Raw genomic sequence first — 8564 nt, forward strand, 5'->3', positions numbered from 1 at the left:
CATATTTGTATGCTAACGGAAATGACCCAATAGAAAAAAACATGGGTGGTTCCAAAACCTAGGATTCTAAACTCTAGGAGAGACAAGGAACAATTGACAGAGAGAGCAGAAGAGCAGGAAAAATATAAGGGGCTATTAAAGAACAATATGTAGACATGTAGACTCTAGCTTCAGATTGTAGCTACCAAAAAACCCATTTCCCTCTGAACATCTGAGAGTAGGGTAGCATATCTCCATCCCCTTCCACATAACAATTATGTGTCAGGAGAGAATAGTTTCCCACAGAAGTGAGAGAGAGTTTGTCAACTTTAATCTCCATGGTATGTGGGGGGGGGTACTGTGACCCCTTAGTTCACATTACCATCTCCTTCAGTTCTTGAGTTTCTTCTCTGGTAAACTGATGTGATTTATCTTAACATTTAAATCCTACCTCTCCACCCCACTGTAGCATATTGACTCATCAAGGCATCTGCTGTCTGCTTGCTCTCTTGATTTGCACATACCATAGCAGAATTAAATGGGTGAGTTACTTACCTGAATATCTTTCTGTTGGAGAAAGATGTGACCATCTAGATCAGGGTTTCTTAATCTCTGCAGACTGACATCTTCGGCTGGATAATCCTTTTTTGTCTGGTGCAGTGTAGGGTGTTGAGCAACATTCTAGGTCTGGACCCACTAGAAGTCAGAAGCACCTTCCTCTCTGTCCCACTTCCTGCCCCAGTTGTGACCAAAAGAATGTTCCAGACGTTGTCAAATGTCCCCCAGGAAGTAAAAATCACCCCCCACCCAGTTGAGAACCACTGATATAGATGTAAAGCTTCTCAATACATTATTAATAGATCCTGGTGCTGTCAATGATAAAACATGGGATAAAGCCGGGGGTTTGTTACCTATACCTTTATTCTGTGCTTTTGTCATAGATAATCATTGTTAACCCTCCACTTCTTACCACTATTCTCAAAATGAACATTATGGACCTGGTATAAAGAAATAACTTCACGCTCACTTTAAAAACTGGTACATTTCCACACATGATTGGACTGGGGAGAATGAAGGAATGAGAATAGGTGAACTATGGACACTTAAAATACTATTGGTGAGATTTTGCCATCTGAGGCTTTTCAAAATATTTGTTCAAGCACCATATAGATATTTTTTTTCCTATCAACTGATTGCTGATAACATAAAATTGGCCTTATCTGCATTGGGGGCATAAATATGTATTAATTTGTGGTATCAAAAAACATCAGGACCAGAAGAACCCAGTCAAGCTTGAGAAGAACGTATTTGAATTCAAGACATAGTACAAAGTTACAGAAGTTAAGACAGTGTAGGATTGGCACAGGATATACAAATAGACCAATGGAAGAGAATAGTCAGAAAAAGACCCAGTTTATGACAGACATCAATGCAAGTCTATAAGGGAATGAATAGCTTTGCAATAAGGGGTATTGGAACACGTGGATATTTTATGGAACAAAATGGAACTTGACCCCTACCAAACAGGGTATACAAAATTTAATTTGAGATATATCACAGTTCTAAATGTGTAAAACAATAAAGCTTTTAGAGTAAAACAGGAAAATTTCCTCAAGACAGTCCTAAATAGAAGACAAAAAATACTAACCATAAAAGACTGACTTCATTAAAATTAAGAACCATACCCATCAAAAGACACAATTAAGCAGGTAAAAAGGCAAATCACAGACTTAAGGATCTTCATGACACGTACGTCCAACATCTCTAAATCAGTAAGAAAATGACAATAATCCAACTTTTTAAAATGAGCGAAATTCCTGAAGAGGTCTGTCACAAAAGAAGCTATTCAATGGAATACTACTTAGTAATTTAATTAAAAAAAAAGCTACTGATACTTGCAACAAAACAGATGAATATTACAGACATTATATTAAGTGAAAGTAGTCACAACAGTACATACTGATGATGCATTTATATGTAGTTTAGGCAAAACAAATAATGATGGAAGTCAGAATAGTGATTACCTTTTGAGGGTGTGTTGACTAGGGAGGGGCATGAGGAAACCTTCTGGAGAGATAAAATATTCCATAAATTTATATGGACGGTGGTTTCATGGGCCCTATGGAACATACAGATAACTCTTTTGAGGAGTTTTTCTGCCAAGCAGAGAATCAAGGCAGTAGCTGGCAGAGAATGTGGGGTTAGGAGAAGTTTCCTAAAGGATGGGGAAATAACATATGTATATGCTCATAGGAATAATTAAGTAGCGAGGGACAATGGTGATGGAGGGAGAATGCTGGCGTAATGTCCCTATGCAAGGTGGGAGAGGATGAGATGTTCTCCCTATGTGGAGGAAAGGGAGGTTCTATAACAGCAGGAAAGATGCTAGACTACATGTGAGTGATGGTTTGGATTGTATAGTGTAGATGTGATGAGAGCCTAGGAAGTTCTTTTCTGATTGTTTCCATCTTCTCAGAGAATTAGGAAGCAAAACTGGCAGAGTGAGGATAGAGGAAGTGACTTGGAAATAGGGGAAAAGAGAAGTGTGAAATAATCCAAAGAGTAGCACAGTGAATGGACCAAGAATCTATACTTCAACCGTGAGGTATCATTGAGGCCCACTTCAGGTTAGGGTGATGAATTCAGTTAGTGTGGTGTGTTTTTCTCCAGGTAAGTCCATCTTCATAGGTGCAGGCACCTGAGGGGTACAGCACTGGATTTAACCAGCTTTGCAGTTTTGCCATAGAGTGCCAATTTTGTGAGTGAGATCATATATACCTGGGAATCTTATTTTTACCAGTTGGGGCATCATTAATTCTATGTTCTTTCCATGGACAAAACTAGGAAATGTTCTTAAATATTTTTAAATGAGTTCATATTAATATTTATAATCATATTTGATATTACAGGGATTTTTATGAACTTCTGGGTTTATATTTGTGTATCTTTTCTCTGGCAGTGAAAGTCTTGGGTCCTCATAATTCTATTCGTATCAGCAATAAAATTACCAGTGAAGTTTCAAGATTTCTTTGCAGTTCTTTTCGTCCTTAGAATGTATCCTATTAAGGAAGTACAAATGGAGTATTATATTCAACATTCATTGGAATAATTATATTCTCTGTATAGATCCTACCAAAATGAAATAAAAATAGGCCTTTTGATTGTTGGAGTTAAATTTGGATATTTACATTTTATATTCCTTCTAAACTTAATTTTGAATATATAAAACACATTAGTAAGAGAAAATCAAAACTATAAGAATTATACTCATATATACATATGTATAATTCAATCACTTTGCTATACACCTGAAACTAACATAACATTGTACTATACTTTAATTTTTTTAAATGGTTAAAAAAAAGAAAAAAAATTATACTCAGAGAAGTCTTGCTCCCATCCTTCTCCTGTTCCCATGGCCTCTTCATCCCTTATAGGTAAACATTTCTTCACTCTGTAAAGAATTAAACATTTATCCTGCCTTTGGGGAAGAACTATTATTTATCTCCTGTTGATGAGGGAAAATTCTTCTTTAGAGAAAAATGCCAGCTAATAAATGTAGGAGGAATTACTTAATTGGAAAAATCTTTTTGCAGTTCTTATTGAAATAATTAATTCCGACAGGATGTTAAAACCATTGGGTAAAGGTTTTTGAAGATGATATTGGCACAGAACCAAATATCACCCCACAGATTACTTGCTTATTGTAAAGGAAAAACATATCTTACAACTGATTGAGCTGGCATTATCATCTTAGCCAAGTGACAAACTTGACACTTTGTACTCACTGATGGGATGCAATATTAAATGTACAGCATTAACCATGAAGCATTCTTGCCAAGAAATGTTTACCATGTTTCCAGCCAAACCTTTGGGCTAAACCTCCAGTTAATAGGAATATGGGAGTTAAAAGAACAAGTTAAACAATCAGACAAATCAAGAATGTGGGACATCTTACTAGACAAGTGATCTGGTTTCTTCCAATGGCAATGTCAAGGAGGAAAGGTGGCAGAGCTGTTCTAAAGAGACTAAATAAGACTAAATTTTAAAATGACATAATGATTCACAAATAGTAAGGTATTCACAACAGGTACATAAAGTTCAACACTTTGCAATATTAAGTAACTTATTATTACTCTTACAGTTGTGTATAAATAGTTGTAGAAATAACAAGTAACGTGTGAATTGTTACTGATTCTTTACCTTATCAGAAAGATGGACGTTGAACATTAAAATTGCAAGGAGTTTTATTTATAAAACCATTTAATAACATTTCATTAAAGTTTCAGAAACTATTTAAATTTTATTTAAAATTGAGACACTGGGCTTCCCTGGTGGCGCAGTGGTTGAGAGTCCGCCTGCCAATGCAGGGGACACGGGTTCGTGCCCCGGTCCAGGAAGATCCCACATGCTGCGGAGCGGCTGGGACCGTGAGCCATGGCCGCTGAGCCTGAGCGTCCAGAGCCTGTGCTCCGCAACGGGAGAGGCCACAACAGTGAGAGGCCCGCGTACAGGAAAAAAAAAAAAGTTGTCTTAAAATATTCAAAGTTATTAAAGCTAAAAGACAAAATATGAACACTAGCTGTATTCATATTTTGTCTTTTAGCTTTAATAACTTTGAATATTTTAAGACTTTTTAAAACAAAAATAATTTTAATATTTATTTTAATTTCCATGTTAATGAAATATATTTAAATATTATACACTTGGAATACATTTTTTATACTTTATGTTAGTACCAACAGATATTGTGAGAAAATTCTTATAAGAATATAATTAATGATTTTGTTAGAATGAAAGCAAAACAAACGAAAAAGTTTCTTCAGAATAAAGATTTGAAAAGACAAGAAAAGATAAAAGCAACAGAAGAATATCCAAATATATAGAGAATAGAATCAAAACAAGCAGCATTCCTGAAGGAGAGACCTGAACAAAAGAAACAAAAACATTGTTCAAAGGCATATGACTTTATTATTCACCCAGACACTGCTGTTGAACACCCAGATATGTGCAATAATTAAATTCAGTCCACTTTGATATTTTGTACTTTGTCATATAAAAACCATAGTGCTACCCATCTTTTTCAATTTTATTGTAATAAAAATTTATTTGCCAAGGTAAGAGGATGGAATATATTTTAAGTTTGTTATCATGATTCAAACATTTAAAATATTTAGACATATTGTACATGGATCTCCATTTGAACTCTTGCCTTGGATCCTGTAAACATTAGGGGTGGGCCTGACTGCAATTTCAAATACCAAAGTAATTAAGCAATATCTATAAAGTTCTCAAAGAGAAAACTGCAACCCTAGAATGGTAAACCACTTCTGTCTATTCAAGTTTCCTTCAACATGTAAAAAGAAACAGATGATTTCAGATGAGCTGAGAAAATAAAGCATCCATGAGTCCTTGAAAAAGTTACATAAAGATGTCTAACAAATGACCCAAAGTTAAGAGCTCAAGATTGGGAGATTTCAGGGAAAACAGCCGTGTGAATTAGTTCCTACTGCTCAACTCTTTCAACTCCAGCCCAAATACCAACTACTTCCCCCAAGCAAGCAGGTAGAGTGTATAAGCTAAACTTCAAGTCTGCTTAGATCTCTTCAGAAGAGATCAAACTCCGGACTTTCCCTTTCAGGCCAGATAAAAACCTTGGGGTCCTGTAGAAAGAGCAAGAGTCCTGGTGTGAGGATTGAAAAGTCACTAATATATGATCATACCAAACCTCATTCCTCTTCACCTGTCTGGCCCTTAGGGATAGTGGGGAAGTGACAAACTGACTGAATCCTTCCTGCCCCAGAATCAGGAATCCAGAGAGCAGAGAGTTCTCAGTAGGGGATAAACAACCTTCTGGCTTGAGTGCCAGCAGGCTGCCAAGACAGAAAACACCAGTGCCTCTCAGAAGTAGTGGAGTTGCCCTGGAGGTACACCAGCAGCAGGACTTGAGCCCTGAGCAAGGGTGGGACCCCGTGGAGGCAAAGGAAAATAACAAGGCCCCTAATCTAGCAGCCAGAGTGAGGAAGCAGCAGCACACCCAGCACTGAGATCACCTCCTGAAACAGAGCTACTGGAGGGCAAAGCACCGACCTTAAACATACAAAATGAAAGTGCTTAAAGAAATCTGATTACAAATCACAGATGATGGATTTAAATTTTTTAAATTAAGTAGATAAATGAAAGTGGAGAAATGTCACTATTTAGACCTTGATTAATTAAAGGTCAAGTCAGAGACCTACCTTTTTTTTAAAAAATTTATTTTTTGGCTGCGTTGGGTCTTCATTGCTGTGCACGGGCTTCTCATTGTGGTGGCTTCTCTTGTTGCGGAGCACGGGCTTTAGGCATGCAGGCTTCAGTAGTTGTGGCACGTGGGCTCAGTAGCTGTGGTGCATGGGCTTAGTTGCTCCGCGGCATGTGGGATCTTCCCAGACCAGGGCTCGAACCCATGTCCCCTACATCGATAGGTGGATTCTTAACCACTGTGCCACCAGGGGAGACCCAGAGACCTATCTTAAAACATTGAGCAAGCATGCAAAAAACGGGACTCGAGAGAAAAGATGACAACTGACCTGGACAGATCCAAAGGCATCTCTCATAAAAAAGTCACGGAGTGCCAGGAGAAATTCACAAAATATAGATGAAGGAAAGGCAATCATTAAATAAATTAATAAAAGAAAATATAAGCCTGTAGATTGAAGGGGTTAGGAGCCACAGTTAATGTTGTTTGAGAAAATACACACCCTAGATTAGCTTCATAAAATTCTCTATTACTTCAAGGGTAAAATCATACAAGCTTCAAGAGGGAAGAGATATGGGAACATATGTATATGTATAACTGATTCACTTTGTTATAAAGCAGAAACTAACACACCATTGTAAAGCAATTATACTCCAATAAAGATGTAAAAAACAAAAATCATACAAGCTTCTAGGCTAAAAGAACAAAAGATTGAGAGAGAAAGAGAGAAAAAGAATCATCTTCCCATCCCACCCCCAAAAAAGATCAGTACTGGATTCTTTTTAACAATGCAAGGTAAAACTAGTTTAGCTTCTTTCTTAATTAAATTTGAGTCTTTTCTTGAGTATTTTGCTAAGATGGTATAGACAGCTGGTAGATTTTCTGAATATTTCCCTTTCTGAGATTTTTTTTTTTTCACTCAGCTAATGAAGGATAACAGACACTTGTAGAATACATAGTGTGCCAGGCATTGTTCTAAGCACTTTAAAAGTATTAACTCTTTTAATCCTCATAACAACCTCATGAGGTAGATGCTGTTATAATCCCTATTTTATAGATGAGGAAAGAAAGCACCAAGAGGTTTAAAAGTTTGTCCAAAGTCACAAGCTGGTAAGTGGCAAAATCTTTTCTCTCTACTAATATCAGCCAATGTGCAATATAAAATTAAAAGTCATAAGCAGAATAAAGAGACACCTTATAGAAAAGGCAACTCATGCAGATACAATGGTCATAAATCTGTAAACATTAACACCATGAATAATTTTTTTTTTTTTTTTTTTTTTTTTTGCGGTAAGTGGGGCTCTCACTGCTGTGGCCTCTCCCGTTGCGGAGCACAGGCTCCGGACACGCAGGCTCAGCGGCCATGGCTCACGGGCCCAGCCGCTCCGCGGCACGTGGGATCTTCCCGGACCGGGGCACGAACCCGCGTCCCCTACATCGGCAGGCGGACCCTCAACCACTGCGCCACCAGGGAAGCCCACCATGAATAATTTTGACTTCAAAAAAATTCACAATTTGTGGATGAGAAAAAATACCATAACTCAAGTCATTAAATGATATACTTGTAAAAGTATTTGTAATACAAAACAAATAATTAAGTAATCTCATAGAAAACAATAGTAAGAAGCAACTTGACAGGAAAATGGACTATGGATATAAATATGCAGAAGAGTAAGTATTAATAGGCAGAAGAGGCAATCCAAAGACACATATGAAAATATTTTAAAAACACTATTATACAGAAAAATACAAAGTATCAATGACATACTACTTTACATCTATCAGAGCATCAAGAATCAAGAGCCTCAGTTAACACCTTACCAAAGTCCTTACTATGGCTGACGGGGCCTAACCTAGCCTACACTACCCCTTCTGACCTCATTTCTTTTCACTCTTCTCCTATCACTCAACCACACCGTCCAGCTTCAAACCATCCTCAGACGCAAGAAACATCGACCCCCTCTGCCTAAAACACGCTCTCCTTAGGTATTATCATGGCTTACTCCTTCTTACATCAGGTCTTTGCCCAAAAGTCAATGCTCAGAAATTTGCCCTGATCACCCAATACAGAATCCTTCTCCCACAATACTCCCTCTCATCTTATCCTACTCTATTCTCCCTTATAACACTTACCAGTTACCTAGTATAACTGACTGTTTTATTGTATTGGTGCAATATTTATTAGATCGTATTAGTGGTTGTACTGCATTTGCTTATTACTTATCTCCCTCAGTAGACTCGAAAGTCTAAGAGAGCAGAAACATTTTTGACTCTAATGTCTGGAATAGTGCCAGACACATGGCAGAGATACTCAAAATTTGTTGATGGAATGAACAAGCATACAATG

The 8564-nt window shown here is 37.3% G+C and overlaps 1 long non-coding RNA gene across 2 annotated transcripts in view; it reads right to left on the reverse strand.

The window, feature by feature from the left end:
• LOC132519651 (uncharacterized) overlaps positions 1–4410 on the reverse strand; it is a 35959-nt gene extending 31549 nt beyond the window's left edge. Inside the window, exons 1-2 of one of the 2 annotated variants that reach the window (XR_009540228.1) lie at positions 3359–4410; positions 535–3038 (exon numbers count right to left, since the gene is read on the reverse strand). This is a non-coding gene — a long non-coding RNA (uncharacterized LOC132519651). Of the gene's footprint in view, positions 1–534 lie in introns of both variants that reach the window. The other variant, XR_009540227.1, reaches the window with a different exon arrangement.
• Between the last annotated feature and the right edge of the window lie 4154 nt (positions 4411–8564).

The sequence above is a fragment of the Lagenorhynchus albirostris genome, chromosome 4 (genome assembly GCF_949774975.1).
Source record: "Lagenorhynchus albirostris chromosome 4, mLagAlb1.1, whole genome shotgun sequence".
Taxonomy (NCBI): domain Eukaryota; kingdom Metazoa; phylum Chordata; class Mammalia; order Artiodactyla; family Delphinidae; genus Lagenorhynchus; species Lagenorhynchus albirostris.